Source organism: Mobula birostris, chromosome 28, assembly GCF_030028105.1.
Source record: "Mobula birostris isolate sMobBir1 chromosome 28, sMobBir1.hap1, whole genome shotgun sequence".
In the NCBI taxonomy this organism is placed as follows: domain Eukaryota; kingdom Metazoa; phylum Chordata; class Chondrichthyes; order Myliobatiformes; family Myliobatidae; genus Mobula; species Mobula birostris.
Genome location: NC_092397.1, coordinates 20,938,054 through 20,954,110, shown reverse-complemented (window position 1 = coordinate 20,954,110; position 16,057 = coordinate 20,938,054). Strand labels below are relative to the sequence as shown.

Below are 16,057 nucleotides of genomic sequence, written 5' to 3'. Positions count from 1 at the left end.
ACCAGGTAAATTTGAGGACAGGGTGAAAGTTGGAGGCAAAGTTAGCGAAGTCAAAGAGCTCAGCATGGAAAATGCCTACTTGCATTTACCGGATCTCCGTGACTTCATGTGGTGCAAAGGTGAACTGTACAAAAGAGATGGCTTCACTGAAAGGGGGTAGTGGTCGGTATCATGAGGTTCATTTCTGCTTTGTCCATCGCACTTTTTTTCTGGCAAACGATTATCGCAATTGGCAAACAAGAGAATATCTGCAGATGCTGGAAATTCGAGCAACAAACATAAATTGCCAGAGGAACTCCGCAGACCAGGCTGCATCTATGGAAAAAAAAATCTTCTTCCATAAATGCGGTCTGGCCTGCTGAGTTCTTCCAGCAATTTGTGTGGGTTGATTATCACAAGTAATAGTCTGTAACTTCCCTTTGGAATTGAAGACAATTCGAGGTGGCAGAACCGTGACAAGGTGGCGGATCCTTCGCTGACAGCGAGGAGATCACAAGCTTCCATCGATGTCAGCGCCGGGCCGAAGGCCAAATGGAGGTGACGAGGTTCGGGAAAGTTTGGTTCTGTTTTTCACTGTGGTATCAATGTTAGAGCTGTGAAAGGAGCATTGGGCTGAACTGCCCGGAGAAATCACACTTGCCAATGGAACTGCTTTGAATGATGCTATTAAATTTCTTATAATGGACTGCATAAATTCTCAGCTGTGAAGCTGCTTCGTGAGGATGAGGGTGAAGTCTGTTACTGCATCTACAGGGTGATGGGATCAGATTTAGGTAACAATACCTATATCACCAGTGATATCACACCTTCTGTTAATGGCACTTACAGAATGGGCTAGCAAGCCGACTGTATTTATTGTCCCGGGGTATCCCCTTTCTACTTTAATGGTGTCTCTGGTCTGAACAAACACTGTCAAGGGGTTATTATAATTTGGCGAAGGTAGTACCAAATACATACCATCTGCCAGCTTTGAAGGCTGAAGGAGACTGAGCAGCGTTACTGGATTTTAGTGTTCCTGTTCTGGGGACCCACCAGACTGACTCGTGGGAGCATCGGTATGGCCCCAGTGTTGCAGTAATTGGCTAACGACACAGCCACAGTGCTGATATAAGTCTGAACACCAATGATATTTCTCACAAAATGGCAGAAAACTGCAAAGTTGCGTCTCAAAACCGAACAGCATTAAACGTTCTGTTGTCTGAGAGTGAAGATAACTGTGCCATCATTGGTCTGGAATAATGGACAAACACCCTTGATATATCTGAGAACATCACCAACTTTAACCGTATGGATCCCGTTGGAAGCTGTTAAGGGTAATAAGTTTGGTCCGGAGATACATACGACTCTATTATCACCTTTGGGACCTATAATTGGCTTCAGTCCCCGCTAGGAAGTTTGTGCAACTCCAGTTGCTGATATTAAACTTTGTTTTAATTTCTTGCATGAGAGCACTCTGCGGAGTGATGGCCCAAAGAACGGCTGCCTGCATTGTTGTTCAGCAACCCTCCTCTTCAGGATAGTCGATGACAGGATCACTGAGGAGACCTGAATTCTCTGGACAATTCAACTGCACCCACAATCCATGTTGTCCTTTACAGAACGAAAGGGAAGTGGGAGGAGATACAGCAAGTCAAATTAACGTAGCGCCTTGGCAGGGAAAGTTCACAGATAATGTGCTGTCAACCTCGGCAAGAAAGGTCTTTGTAAAGTCTGATTTCCCTTTGCACAGCAGGGGACTGGAGTCATTTTGCGTAGCAAAGCAAGATGAGGATGCAAATGACAGTCAATGTTGGTTAGTTACTTTGCTAAAGTGGTGGACAATGCGGAGCTGACAACTAAACCCAGGGTTTAGTGTGCTCGGAGTGATGGACTCAGCCGCTGAGTGTAACAACGAACGCTGCGAAATACAGATTCTCCTAGGGAGATTCGAAGAAGCAGTCTGAACACAAAGTGTCCTTCTTCTTGGAAAACTCTACCATTCCGAGCTCACAGCAGCAAGAGATTCCACCTTCCCAATGAGCGCTGAACTGATCACTTCAATGCCAAATTATTTGTTCACCTTTCTTTATCTTTTGAGCAGTAAGATTAGTATCTCTCCGTCGAGGAATTGAACCCCTTTCTCCCCCGTGACAGGCGGGGATACTAACCACTATACTAACGGGGAATTACTGTTGGTATAACATTTGAAGCACATATAAGAGCTCAAGACGGTGAATAGAATTCCCTTGTTGTTTGTTGAGTGCAACATTGGAGTCAGTGTCCTTCCCACAGAGGTGTCTCAGTTTCCTCCAGCGATTCAGTCACCGTTGTGTTCAAGGATTAGCGAAAGGAAGTACTCTCGTTCGAACTCAACTCCGTCTTGTTGAAAAGTAATGCGACAGGGCGGAAACGATGTGTAGCTCTTCGAATTTTGAAGGAATCATTCTCACTTCAGTCCGGTTCCGTGCCAATTACTGGGAGTTTTGTATCTCCGGTCTGTAGAAAGATGCCGCCGTCAACTGGACATAACAGGAACTGCAGCACAGTCAGGAATCAGAGTGACCGGGCTCAGAAAGCAGCTCGAGCCACAGTCAAACACCCCTGGAGACGATTCAGGACCCAAGCCTCCTGCAGAATGATGGCACAATGGTGATATAATGGTGAACATCGCGGTCTCACAGAAAATTAACGCAGGTGTAATTTCCAACGATTGCATTTAGCAGAGTTTTCATCTTTCATCGAAACTATCAGAAATAAACTCTTCATAGAACCCGATCTGCGCAGACTTCTTTCGGCCGACTGGTCAAACCTGCTAAATAGCGTACGAGTTCCCGAAATTGTTTATATCCATGATTGAGTATATAATTATTATGCACCCTGGGTTGGCCAGTCGATCAAGGGTGGATTTCCTACCTTTCAGATTTTCTCGATGAACCGACCAGTGCAGCTTCCTGTTCTCACTGTAACCCAGACTCCCACAACAAACTAAAACGCATCCAAACCTGTCAGATGATGTGTTTACCCTGAGTGTGTCATTCTACACACCACTCAATCTGCCTGTCCCTGTGGGATCCCTCTCCACACCCTCTCTCCAGCACACGATTAAATTAAACCCACCTTTATTGTGATTAACAAATGTAAGATAGAATCACAGTCTCATGTCACCCTGAAACAGGCCTTTCGACCCACCACGTCCATGCCGACAATCAAGAACCGATCTCACCAGAGTAAAAGTAAATCAACTCACTTACGAACTGATTTATTGCCTTCAGTGCCTTGCTGGTTGAGGTGCTTGCCCAGACAATTCTCTAATGTTCTGCGTGTATCTGCCTCCGGCATGGGTTCCAGTTTCCAAACACCGTTTTCATGAAATTCCTAATCTGATGCTGTCTAGGTTTACACACGTCAGGACATTATACCAGCATTCAGATAGGCCCCGGCTAATTTGATATGACCTTCAAAGATCTCCGTCACCGCCAGCACTCCATGGATACAACCGCACTCTATCCAGTCTCCGCTTACACGGGAACTCTCCATCTCAGCCAAAATCCTTATGAATATCCCCTGCATTCAACGCTTCAGTCCGTTTACAGAGTGCGCAGAAGTTTCGTTTCTCGAATCTGTGGTAAATTAGACAAGTCATAAATGGTAAACACAAAATAATCCGCAGATGCTGGGGTTAAAGCAACACTCACAACACGCTGGAGGAACTCTGCAGTTCGGGCAGCATCCGTGGAAACGATGAGTCGACGATTCGGGCCGGGAACCTTCGTCAGGACTGTAGGGGGAAGGGGCAGAGGCCCCATAAAGAAGGTGGAGGGAGGGTGGGAAGGAGAAGGCTGGTAGGTTCCAGATGAAAAACCAGTAAGGGGAAAGGTAAAGGTGTGGGGGAAGGGAGGCAGGGAGGTGATAGGCAGGAAAGCTGAAGAAAGAATAGGGGAAAACACAATGGGTAGTAGAAGGAGGCGGGACCATGAGGGAGGTGGTAGGCAACTGGGGGAGGGGGCAGCTTGACATAGGGATAGGGGACGGGAGTAGGAGGGAATTACCGGAAGTTGGAGAATTCTATGTTCATACCAAGGGGCTGGAGACTACCTAGACTGTATATGAGGTGTTGCTCCTCCAACCTGAGTTTAGCCTCATCATGGCAGTAGAGGAGACCATGTATGGACATATCTGAATGGGAGTGGGAAGCAGAGTTGAAGTGGGTGGCTACTGGGAGATCCTATCTGTTTTGGCGGATGGAGCGGAGGTGCTCGACGAAGCGGTCCCCAATTTGCGTCTGGTTTCACCGATGTAGAGGAGGCTGCACCGGGAGCGCCGGATGCAATAGATGACCCCAACAGACTCACAAGTGAAGTGTTGCCTCACTTGGAAGTGCTGTTTGGGGCCCTGAATGGTGACAAGAGAGGAGGTGTAGGGACAGGTGTAGCACTTGCACTTACAGGGATAAGTGCCAGGTGGGAGATCCGTGGGGAGGGACGTGTGGACCAGGGAGTCGCGGAGGGACCGATGGTTTCGACCGAATGGCCATGGGCCCAACATACTTCCGCTGAGCCACTCTGCTATTGGCTGAACGTGGTGTTGCGCTGCTCCGTTGTGGAAGCTTCTAATCTTTTCTTTTATTTTTACTTATCGGTGTTCTGCTGACATCACATCGTTTCCCTTAATAACTGGTCTTCGTCGATTTATTTCGCGCCTATCTCTCTGCCCGTGTCTCTGTTTTCTTTTCCGTGTTTCCTACCCCCGGCCCCATCCTGTCCTTATCTCTGTGCTCCAACCCATTCGGAGGTCTCGTTCCAGGCATGTCAGCAATGAATGTATTTTGCATTATCTAATCAACACGATTTCAGTAGCCCTGCTGTCACACATTCTGTTTATCTTCCATTGTGTCTATACTGCGTTCTCCCTCTTTGTCTGTGTGCTGTTCTTCGGGACAAACATCAATGGGTCGAACAATAGAGAGCCGAAATTAGCCAAAGGACACTATTTCCTCCTGTCGGTATTTTGCAGCTTACGATAGTTTCACTCACACCAAGGTGACTTAATTTAATGAATCCCGAGGTCTCGTTAACTTCTCAGCCCGTTGATGTAATTGAATAAATAACACAATGAAATAGATCGCGGTGGATCCCGCTGTTGTGCTTTTCTGGCTCGTTGGTGTAAAAACCGGGGACCGAGTCTTTTGGCCTACTCCGGATGCTCCGGGAGCGGATCTGTTATCCAGTCTGGTTCGGAATGCTGTTAGCTTGCTTCTCTTGTTTGCACGATGTGTGTTTCTTTCTCTCTCCTTCTCTGTGCATTGGCTTTTGGTCTGTTTAAAATTGGATTATTCGAGTTTCTTGCCTTGTGGTTGCTTATGAACAGACAAATCTCAAGGTGTATAATTTATACCTTCTTTGATCATAAATATGCGTTGAATTTGAATCCTCTCTCGTTAATAGACTTCGCCTCTATTGCCTCTGAGAAAGGGAGATCCAAACAACCCCGTTCTCCTGCCTGCAGGTAGGGGCCCGTACTTCAGGAAGGATACCTTTAGTGAACGAGAGAATGCGGCAAGTGGTCACTAGATTTGTCCGCTGAGGAGACCTTAAACACTGTGGGCTGATACTGTCTGGAATAATCTCATTTCTTCATACACTCACGGAGCCCCATGGTTAGGAGTTCTGAAGATGTCCGACTCAATAGGAAAGCAGTTCAGTCCATGTTGGTAGCAGATGATCAGTCGAATGTTAAGAGTGACCAGGGTCACTCAGCCGACAGAATTTCCAATGAAAACCCTGAATTGATAAGAACCTACACGAGGAATGATGGGGATTGATTACTGATGGTTACTATGGATCAGTTTGCAGAAGCTCTGGACTGCAAACAATGCCTCTTCTCCCCACAGTAGATCAGCTGCTCTGTCAATATGTTCCACATCCCCACCTCACTGTCTGGCTATACACCTTCCAGTTTCACACCGATTCTAAAACTATATAAAAAGAAAGATATCAAAATATTAGTGAGTGTGTAAAGTTCAGTGAAATGGGAGGTAACGTTAATCAACATAGTAGCTTAAGATAGAAGGAAGCATTTTATCGGAATGGTAAGGTTTTGTCGCCCTCTGACAGTCAATGTGATTCAGCTGGGCGAGGACGTCAATTCCAAAATGCTTGCTGGCAACCATACAGCATGTTCCAAAACTTCGGTTAAGCAAGCAAGGTATATAGCGAGGAGACCCGAATCCATCAGTAGAGAAATTTTTTTTCAATTATGTAGAGACACAACATCTGGAACACCACTTAGAGTACAGGCATTTAAAGGGGTGGTGTTAATCGCGGGAAACGAGTAAACTTTATTTTTTTTTAAATTAAATTAATACCTGTGGTGTGCAATTTGTGTTCTGAACCGAGTTCAAGATACAAGGATTGTATATTCTGGAATATAGAGCAGTAAGAACTTGTTACAGAATAGATGTAAAATCCTGAGGTGTCTTAACAAACAGGATGTGATGAGACTGGTTCCTCCTGGATGAGGATATAGATTACAGTCACAACAGCCCGTTGATATGAAATGCTGGAACAGTGGTCCGGTGATTGCAATGCAGAGATGACCATTCAAATGAAACAACTGGAAGACCTGTGTCGCCCACTCCCCTTCCTATCTTCTATGTCCGGAGATAAGGCGTTCCGTTCGGTGCTGTCCTCTGCCGCAATGCTGTCCCAGAGAATAAAGCTGCTGGGCTCCACCAATCTTTCCACCACGTCGCTAACAGTGTGAAACAGCATCCGTGTCTCGCCCAATAGATTCCTCTCCCGAAAGTCCAAAGTTGCAAGATTAAACTAAATTTATTCCCGAACTATATACACGTCACCATAGGAGCGTCAACAGTAAATGGAACGTAACAAAAGTGAATCAATGAAATACCACACTCAGCAAAGACAGCAAACGAGAAAGGTGAACAAAACCATAAACTACACAAATACAAGAAAGAACAAAGAAAGTGTTAATAGTAAATAATAAATAAATATCGAAAACATGAAGTGATGAGTCTTGAAAGTAAGTCTCTGGGTTGTGGGTACAGTTCAGTGTTGGGTAAATGAAGTTGTCCGTTCTTCTTCAATAGCCTGATGGCTGAGGGGTAATGGACCTATTGATGGGTTACCTCCTTCCTGATGGCAGCAGCGAGAAGAGAGTATGACCTGGATGGCCAGGATCCGGCATTCCGTGTAGCTGAGCTCAGCGGCGGGGAGGGATTTACCTGTGCTGGACTGGGCTCTATCCATTACTGTTTGTGAGCTTTTCCGTACAAGGGCATTGGTGGTCCCATGCCAGGTCCTCATGCCACCAGTAAATATGCTCTCCACCGCACACCTATGGAAATCTGTCAACAGTTTAGATGGCGTGTAGAGGCGCTGCCGAGCCTTTTCTGTAATGAAACGTATGTGCCGGGCCAAGGATTGATAACCTGAAATGATAACACTGAGGAATTTAAAGTTACTCCCTCATCCTTCCCTCGCTGATTCTCCTCGTCCCTCAACATCTGCACTGTGCCCTCACTCGGCTTTTCACATAGATTCCCTTCTCACTTCTTTCATTTCTTGTGCTGAGTTTGCAACTCACTCCCATAACTCCACTTCAGTGATAGTTTAACTACCTCGAAATGTTTCCAGTGCTTCTTCCGTTGGTGTCTTCAGAGGAGCGCCGTCTCTCCAAAGGCATAACACGCTGCCAGGAGGTTATGACCATCGCGTATTTATTAATGTCCACATACAACTAATGTTAACATAATTCATTTGAGATATTTCCAGGCCTGTTCGTGTTCAATATCTCAACTGTGTTATCACATTTATTCCTTCAGTTTGCTAGTCACTGCGCTTTCTGTATTTAACTTAGTTTGTTTCCGCGTGTGCGGGGGGGTGGGGGAGTGTGTGTGAGTATGCGTGTGTTTGTGCGTGTGTATCTGTTTGTTTTCGTGCCTGTGCGTGTGTGTTACTGTTTGTTTACACGTGTGTGTGTGTGTGTGTGTGTGTGTGTGTGTGTGTGTGTATTTCTTTTCACTGGCGGATATAATATCAATTTAATATCTGGAAACTCATTCCCAGACCAGAGAAACAACTCATATCAAGAGTCTGCTACTGGGAAGGAAAGGGTCAATTTCTTTCATGAAAAAGGTCTTTAAATTACATTTTCTGTGGTACGTTTTGGTATCTGTTAATAGCTTTTTGTTGAATTAATCACACGTAATTTTATTTTTACAATATAAGAACATTTCTCCGAATATCTACTTTACAAAAGATTTGGGAAGATGATTCATGGGTTTAGCAAGACACGGATCAACACACCCAAAATGCTGGAGGAACTCAGCAAGTCAGGCAGTTTTTCCCTTGGAGCGACGGAGGAAGTTATGGAAAAGAGTACAGTCGACGTTTTGGGCCGAGACCCTTCAGGAGGTCTGGAGAAATCAAATGAGGAGTAGAATTGAAAAGTGGGAGAAGAGAGGGAGAAGCCCGGTGATAGGGGATAATCAGCTGCCAGCGTGTCTTTACACCGTCCCACGTGGGGGAGTTAAAACCCAACCCTTACTGTGTCAGTTACAAAGCTACGGTGGAGAAATGGAAAAACTGCCCCTCGTTACAGGGAGGGGCGAACCATCAGCGATAGTCCCTACCGCTCCATCTGTCACTCACTGGTCCGGCCGTGATGGTCTGAACGTGATACGAACAGTTAATCCCGGAGGAGGAATTGCTGCATTTGAGGGAAGTGTTTGCAATGCATTAATGTCGCGAGTTCCGTTTCACAAGGTGAACTGCTGGTTCAGCACTGAAGGGACTCGGACAGTCATCCAATCATCAGGCCAGGATTAGGAAGTTAATGGCACCTCGGGACTGAGTCCCCGTTGTGGGTGAAAACGTCGCTGTTCATGCTTTTAAAAAGCCTCAGAAGTGGGATGAATTGTCTGTCTGAACAACTAAACAATGTAGAACAGAGTCACTGGTGAAATATCGGGAACGAGGTGCAAGGCGGTTAGAGCATAAACGGCACAGAGATGATAACTGAGTGGGCCAGAAAGTAGGGAGGAAAGAAAGAAAGGTGGAGAAAAAGAGAAAGAGGAGAAACAGGGAATGAACGAAAGAAACTGGGTATGAATAGGGGGAAAAGCGGGAATGGACCCAGACATATACAGACCCAGACCCAGACTCAGACAGTGATGTTGTGGGAATGGAACTGGACTCTCTGACGGTGGTGTCTGAAAAGAGGATGCTGTCTAAGTTGCATGCCGTCTTGGACAATGTCTCCCATCCACTACATAATGTACTGGTTGGGCACAGGAGTACATTCAGCCGGAGGCTTATTCCACCGAGATGCAACACAGAGCGTCATAGGAAGTCATTCCTGCCTGTGGCCATCAAATTTTACAACTCCTCCCTTGGAGGGTCAGACACCCTGAGCCAATAGGCTGGTCCTGGACTTATTTCCTGGCATAATTTACATATTATTATTTAAATATTTATGGTTTTATATTTCTATATTTATACTCTATTCTTGGTTGATGCAACTGTAACGAAACCTAATTTCTCTCGGGTTCAAAAAAGTATGACTATGACTATGACTATGACTGTGACTAAGACATAAACAGACACAGAGATAAACACATACACAACACACACAAAGCATCCACAACACTCACATACAACAATTCTTTATATTCTCGGCAGCAGAGTGGCGCAGCGGAAGCGTGCTGGGCCCATAACCCAGAGGTCGATGGATCGAAACCATCCTCTGCTATATTTTCTGTTAGCGGCAGCGCTTATGCATCCTCGTGTTTTAAAACACAAATGTGTCATATTATGCATCTGTAAAAGGAAACCGGATTTCAATGAAAATTCGTCATTTATTCGTACTTCATTTAATTCTCGTCTCTGTGGCGCAATCGGTGAGCGCGTTCGGCTGTTAACCGAAAGGTTGGTGGTTCGAGCCCACCCAGGGACTCTGGTGATCGTCAGCAGTTTTTTTTTAATCTCTTTCTCATTCAAGAGAAAATGTGCAGCAGCAGCTACGGAATAAAGTATACGGTCGATGTTTCAGGCCGAAACCCTTCACAGGTTCATGAAGCAGCCTGGCCTGCTGAGTTCCTCCAGCATTCTGTGTGTGTTGCTTGGATTTCCAGCACCTGCACATTTTACCGCTTGTGATTCGACTTCTGCACTGTGAAGTCTCTTCCATGGAATTGAACTGAATTAACTATTAATTACGTCCTTCACATACATGAGGAGAAAAAAATCTTTACGTTACGTCTCCGTCTAACTATGCAATGTACAATTTATAGTAATATGTAATAAATAGTATGTACAACAGGACAGTCAATATAACATAGAAATACGATTGTATCAGCGTGAATTAATCAGTCTGTTGGTCTGGTGGAAGAAGCTGTCCCGGAGCTGTTGGTCCCGACTTTTAAGCTGCGGTACTGACTCCCGGATGGTAGCAGCTGGAACAGTTTGAGATTGGAGTGACTCGGGTCCCCAACAAACCTGCGGGTCTATTTTACACACGCTAGTGATCCGGCAGTTTTTTTTTCTCTCTCATACAAGAGAAAATGTGCAGCAGCATCTATGGAATAAAGTACACAGTCGCCGTTTCAGGCCGAAACCCTTAGAAACATAGAAACATACAAAACCTACAGCACAATACAGGCTCTTCGACCCACAGTGCTGTGCCGAACATGCACGTACTTTAGAAATTACCTAGGGTTACCCATAGCCCTCTATGTTTCTAAGCTCCATGTACCTATGCAGGCGTCTTTAAAAAGACCCTGTCGTATCCGCCTCCACCACTGTCGCTGGCAGCCCATTCTATGCACTCATCACTCTCTGCGTAAAAACTTACCCCTGACATCTCCTCTGTACCTACTTCCAAGCACCTTAAAACTGTGCCCTCTCGTGCTGGCCATTTCAGCCCTGCGGGGGGGGGGGGGGGGGAGGGGGGGAAACACCTTTGACTCTCCACACGATCAATGCATCTCATCTTCTACACCTCCATCAGATCAGCTCTCTTCCTCCGTCACTCCAAGGAGAAACGGCCGAGTTCACTCAACCTATTATCTATCATAAGGCATGCTCCCCAGTCAAGGAAGCATCCTTGTAAATCTCCTCTGCACCCTTTCTATGGTTTCCAAACCCTTCCTGTAGTGAGGTGACAAGATCTGAGCACAGAACTCCAGGTGGAATCTGACCAGGGTCCTACATAGCTGCAACATTACCTCTCGGCTCTTAAGTTCAATCTCACGGTTGATGAAGGCCAATGCACCGTATGCCTGCTTAACCAGAGAGTCAACTTGCTTTGAGTGTCCTATTGACCCGGATCCCAAGATCCCCCTGATTCTCCACACTGCCAAGAGCTTTACAATTAATACTATATTCTGTCATCATATTTGACCTACCAAAATGAACCACTTCGCACTTATCTAGGTTGAACTCCATCTGCCACTTCTCAGCCCAGTTTTGCATCCTATCAATGTCCCGCTGTAACCTCTGGCAGCCCTCCACATTATCCACAGCACCCTGAAAATTTGTGGCATCAGCAAATTTACTAGCTCATCCCTCCACTTCCTCATACAGGTCATTTATAAAGATCACGAAGAGTAGGGGTCCCACAACAGATCCCTGAGGCACACCACTGGTTAACGGCCTCCATGCAGGATATGACCAGTCTACAACCACACTTTGCCTTCTGTGGGCAAGCCAGTTCTGGATCCACAAAGCAATGTCCCCTAGGATCTCATGCTTCCTTACTTTCTCAATAAGCCTTGCATGGGGTACCTTATCAAATCCCATGCTGAAATCCATACACACTACATCTACTTCTCTACCTTCATCAATGTGTTTAGTCACATTCTTCAGGATCATGAAGCAGCCTGACCTGCTCAGTTTCTCCAGCATTTTGTGTGTGTTGCGAGGATTTCCAGCCTCTGCACAGTTTCTCGTTTGTGATTCGACTTCTGTACTTCAAAGTCCCTTCAATGGATGCCTACCCTGAAGAAGTTTAAATCTTCCCTTCGACGAGAGTTCAGTGAAACCCTCTCTCACTGCCGCCCCCTCTGCAATTTCAGCTCTTCTGTTTCTGCTGTGTTTCATTGCGAGCTGGGAAACGCTGCGCTGTCCGGAGGCAGCGCTCCGTACTGCAGTCGCGATGAGTACAGTGGGAATTGAATCTGTTCTACGTGTTTCAGTCACATATACCGAAATACAGTGAAATGCTTCTCTTTCTCTCTGTTCATAGAGATCAAATACACAGTGCATTGGGAGAGAACAAAGTGAAGCAATAAGCAAATGCAGAATAAAGTGTAACAGCCACAGGGAAAGCACGGCGCAGGTAAATAATATGCTGCAGCACCATAACGAGGTGGATTGTGAGGTCAAGAGTCCATCTTATCGTACTAGGGATCCATTCAACAGACACAACTTTCCATGAGACTGTGATGTGTACCTTCTGCTGGATGAAGGAGGGAGACCAGAAAATATCTGGGGCGCGTTGTGTCTTTCATCAGGAATCTGTATGTTCGATTTGACCAGAAAGTGTACGTTTCCTCGAGCAGAGTCCTTGGAACTAACGGATGGGGTCTAAAGTTATGTTTTTCATTCAATTTGGGGTCCTCGATCCTCCTACATCAGGGACCACCACCATCGTACCTGAGGGATCCGTCTGATCCATTAGAGTGAATTTCACTGACAGTAAATTGCCCATGAATTCTGCGTTCATAGTGCTTGGTGAGAGGTTATCTTTTTCAGTCTAAAAGTGTACAACCTGCGATGGCCGGGAATCGAACCCGGGTCAACTGCTTGGGAAGCAGCTATGCTCACCACTATACCACCATCGCCCCATGATGCAAACCAGATTCGGTGACTGAATGGTCTCTGGTGCTATAAGAGTCTGTAACTCGATTCTCAGTGTCTGAGCTGTTTTCTGAAGGATCATGCCTCACTCTGTTGCAGTTCCTATTCCGACCACTGGATGTCGCGACGTTCCGACAGACCGGAGAAACACAGCACCTGGGATCCGACTGAAGGGAGAATCGACCCGAGAGATTCGAAGGGCTACAAATGGTTTCCTGCTTGACGTATCAGTAAATGGGAACCAAATTCTGATTATAAATATCCGTTCAAACAAACACGCGGTTAGACTTTAATGGGATCCCTTCCGTTGGCCAGTCCTTGAACTCAATCAGTGACTGAATCACTGAAGAAGTCTGAGACCCCTCCAGTCACACGGTGAGGAGGGGATGGGTAAAATGCGCCACCTCTACACTCAGCAAACAGACATCAGAGTGACTCTATGAGTTCTCCTGCACCCTGACATCCGTGTGACAGGTTCCACACTCCTGTTTATTCCTCGTTAGTTTCCCCACCTGTCACGCGAGAGAGAGGGGTTCGATTCGCCGACGGGAAGACCGTTTTCCTGCTTCAAATGAAGACAGGATTAGAATATGGGAGAGTCTAGTGTGCAAATAGCCCGCGACTGGAGAGTTTCCCGAGAACAAGGGACGGTCTGTTCAGCATTTTTTTTCAGTGTTCCATCATCGTGTCTGTACTTCAACGCCGTTCGGCGTTAAGCTCGGTGACCGAATCCTTCACTCCGAAACATTAAACCGGGGCTGCTGCTCCAAGATATGAACCCCCGCACTTTCCCACCACTCATGGCGACTCTGTCAGATTCCCTGGGTGACTGTGTGGAGAAGACAGGCAAAGGTACAGCTGAAACACTTTGGAGACAACCAAACCATGTGGCCGTGTTTACCGACGGGTTTAAAGTCACCCTGCCCCTCCCGCAGCCCCGGACCCTCCGACCAGACGCTCAAAAAGTGCACTGGAGGAAGGTTAGCTTAATGTTTGTGACGTCATTGCAGCATGTACGTAAACGCTGCGTGGCCCCGCCCCTGGACCTGATTGACAGCAGAACCAAGAAGAGGGTTCGAGCTGCTGACTGGCTCAGGAGCAATAGCGGTTGGTGGCGCTGGCAGTGAATGTGTGGGGATTGTGGGAAATAATGTAGGTTCAGGAGGGGCCCTCCGTCTGGAAAAAGATCCGGAAACTGAGGGTTCTGGTGAATGCGGGAGGAGGTTGGAATGAAGTTGAATTTACATCTGGAATCTGGATCTGGAATAATTTCAAGTGATTTGTTAGGAAAGGCTGGATACTTTGGAAGGAAAAAAGACTTCAAGGTAATGTTTAAATTTGACCTGGAACAGCCTTCTTTCATCAATCTCATTAAATTAACTGCAACAACACACGAAATGCTAGAGAAACGCAACGGCAACTATGGAAAAGAGTTCAGTCCACATTTCGGACCGAGACCATTCATCAGACCTGAGTTCCTCCGGCATTGTGTATGTGTTGTTTGGATATCCAGTATCCGCACGTTTTCTCGTTTGAAATTAACTGCAGAGTTGAAATCTGCTTTAGGGAGTATAGAATGTGCTCAAACCTGAAGAGGAGGAGATGTGCCAATCGTTAAGATAAGAAACTGTGAGAAGGCTTTATTGGGTTAAAATAAGATAATATCTCTGTTTCCTGATGAAAATAGAGGTATCCGGGGTGTTAGAACTGTCACAAAGGGGTGCTGGGAACGGACCCAAATGCGAGACACAGACATTGAAGTACAAGGAACAGGACTTGACTAGAGTAGGGACGTGACAGGATTCAGACCAGGAACAGGGACAAAAACGCAGACGTGGGCTGGGGAAAGCGGGACCAGGGCTAGAAACCATGGACTAGGAGACAAGCTGGGGCCTTTCCTCTTGAGCTTGGCTGCGGGATCGTCGAGGCTTGGGTTCTTGGAGATCAGAGACAGACTCGGGACCGAACATCAACATAGAGCCGGGACTTAACCTTCGAAAAGCAGGGACTCATTTTTAAGCAACACACATCAAAGTTGCTGGTGAACGCAGCAGGCCAGGCAGCATCTCTAGGAAAAGGTACAGTCGACGTTTCGGGCCGAGACCCTTCGACAGGACTAACTGAAAGAAGAGCTAGTAAGAGGTTTGAAAGTGGGAGGGGGAGGGGGGATCTAAAATGATAGGAGAAGACAGAAGCGGGAGGGATGGAACCAAGAATTCGCATATCAGCTCTTGTCTGAATGATGACTTGTATCCTCTCCAATTCCCCTACTGAAGCAACAGCAGATGCTGTCTCGTTGGCTCTTCACACAACTCTGGAACATCTTTTCAGCAAAGATGCAAACATCTGAATGCCCTTTATTGATTACAGCTCAGCACTCAACACCATCATCCCCTCAAAACTAATCAGTAAACTCCCAGTCCTGGGCCTCAATACCCCCATGTGAAATTGGATCCTGGATTTCCTCAGGTGCAGACCCCAGCCAGTTCAGATTGGCAAAAACGTCTCCTCCACAATCTCTATCAGCACAGGAGCACCATAGGGAAGTGTGCTTAGCCCCCAGCTCTACTCACTTTACACCTATGACTGTGTGGCTGAGTACAGCTCCAACACCATATACAAGTTTGCTGATGACACCACTGTTGTGGGCTGTATCAAAGGTGGTGGTGAATTGGCATGCAGTAGGGTGACAGAAAACTTGGTTGAGTGGCATAATAACAACAACCTCTCAATCAATGTCAGTGAGACCAAGGGACAGATTGTTGACTTCAGCAGGGGATCTGGAGGTACATGAGCCAGTAATCAAAGTACGATCAAAAGTGGAGAGAGTCAGTAACTTTAAATTCCTGTGTGTCACTCTCTCAGAGGACCGGTCCTGGACCCATCATATAAATATTACTGTGAACAAGGCATGACAGCTTTTCTACTTCCTCAGGAATCTCAGAGATTCAGCATGCCATTGAAAACTTTGTCAAACTTCTATAAATGTCTGATGGTAGGTGTGCTGACTGGCAGCATTATGAACTGGTATAGGAACACCAATGTCTTTGAGTGGAAATTCCTACAAAGCTAGTGGATTCAGCCCAGCTACATCACGGGTAAAACATTCATAACCACTGAGCACATCTACATGAAACATAGCCATAGGGAAGAAACATCCATCATCAAAGATCCTCACCACCCAGGCAATGCTCTTTTCT

General features: G+C 46.3%; 1 protein-coding gene and 3 non-coding genes across 4 annotated transcripts in view; 3 read left to right on the top strand and 1 right to left on the bottom strand.

The window, feature by feature from the left end:
* Positions 1-16,057, top strand: part of LOC140188818 (uncharacterized) — a 408,483-nt gene that overhangs the window by 372,947 nt on the left and 19,479 nt on the right. The gene's annotated exons all lie outside the window — the stretch shown is intronic.
* On the top strand, positions 9,679-9,750 carry trnam-cau (transfer RNA methionine (anticodon CAU)). The gene has a single exon. It is a non-coding gene; the product is annotated as a tRNA-Met (tRNA).
* Positions 9,881-9,954, top strand: trnan-guu (transfer RNA asparagine (anticodon GUU)). The gene has a single exon. It is a non-coding gene; the product is annotated as a tRNA-Asn (tRNA).
* trnag-ccc (transfer RNA glycine (anticodon CCC)) lies at positions 12,770-12,841 on the bottom strand. The gene has a single exon. It is a non-coding gene; the product is annotated as a tRNA-Gly (tRNA).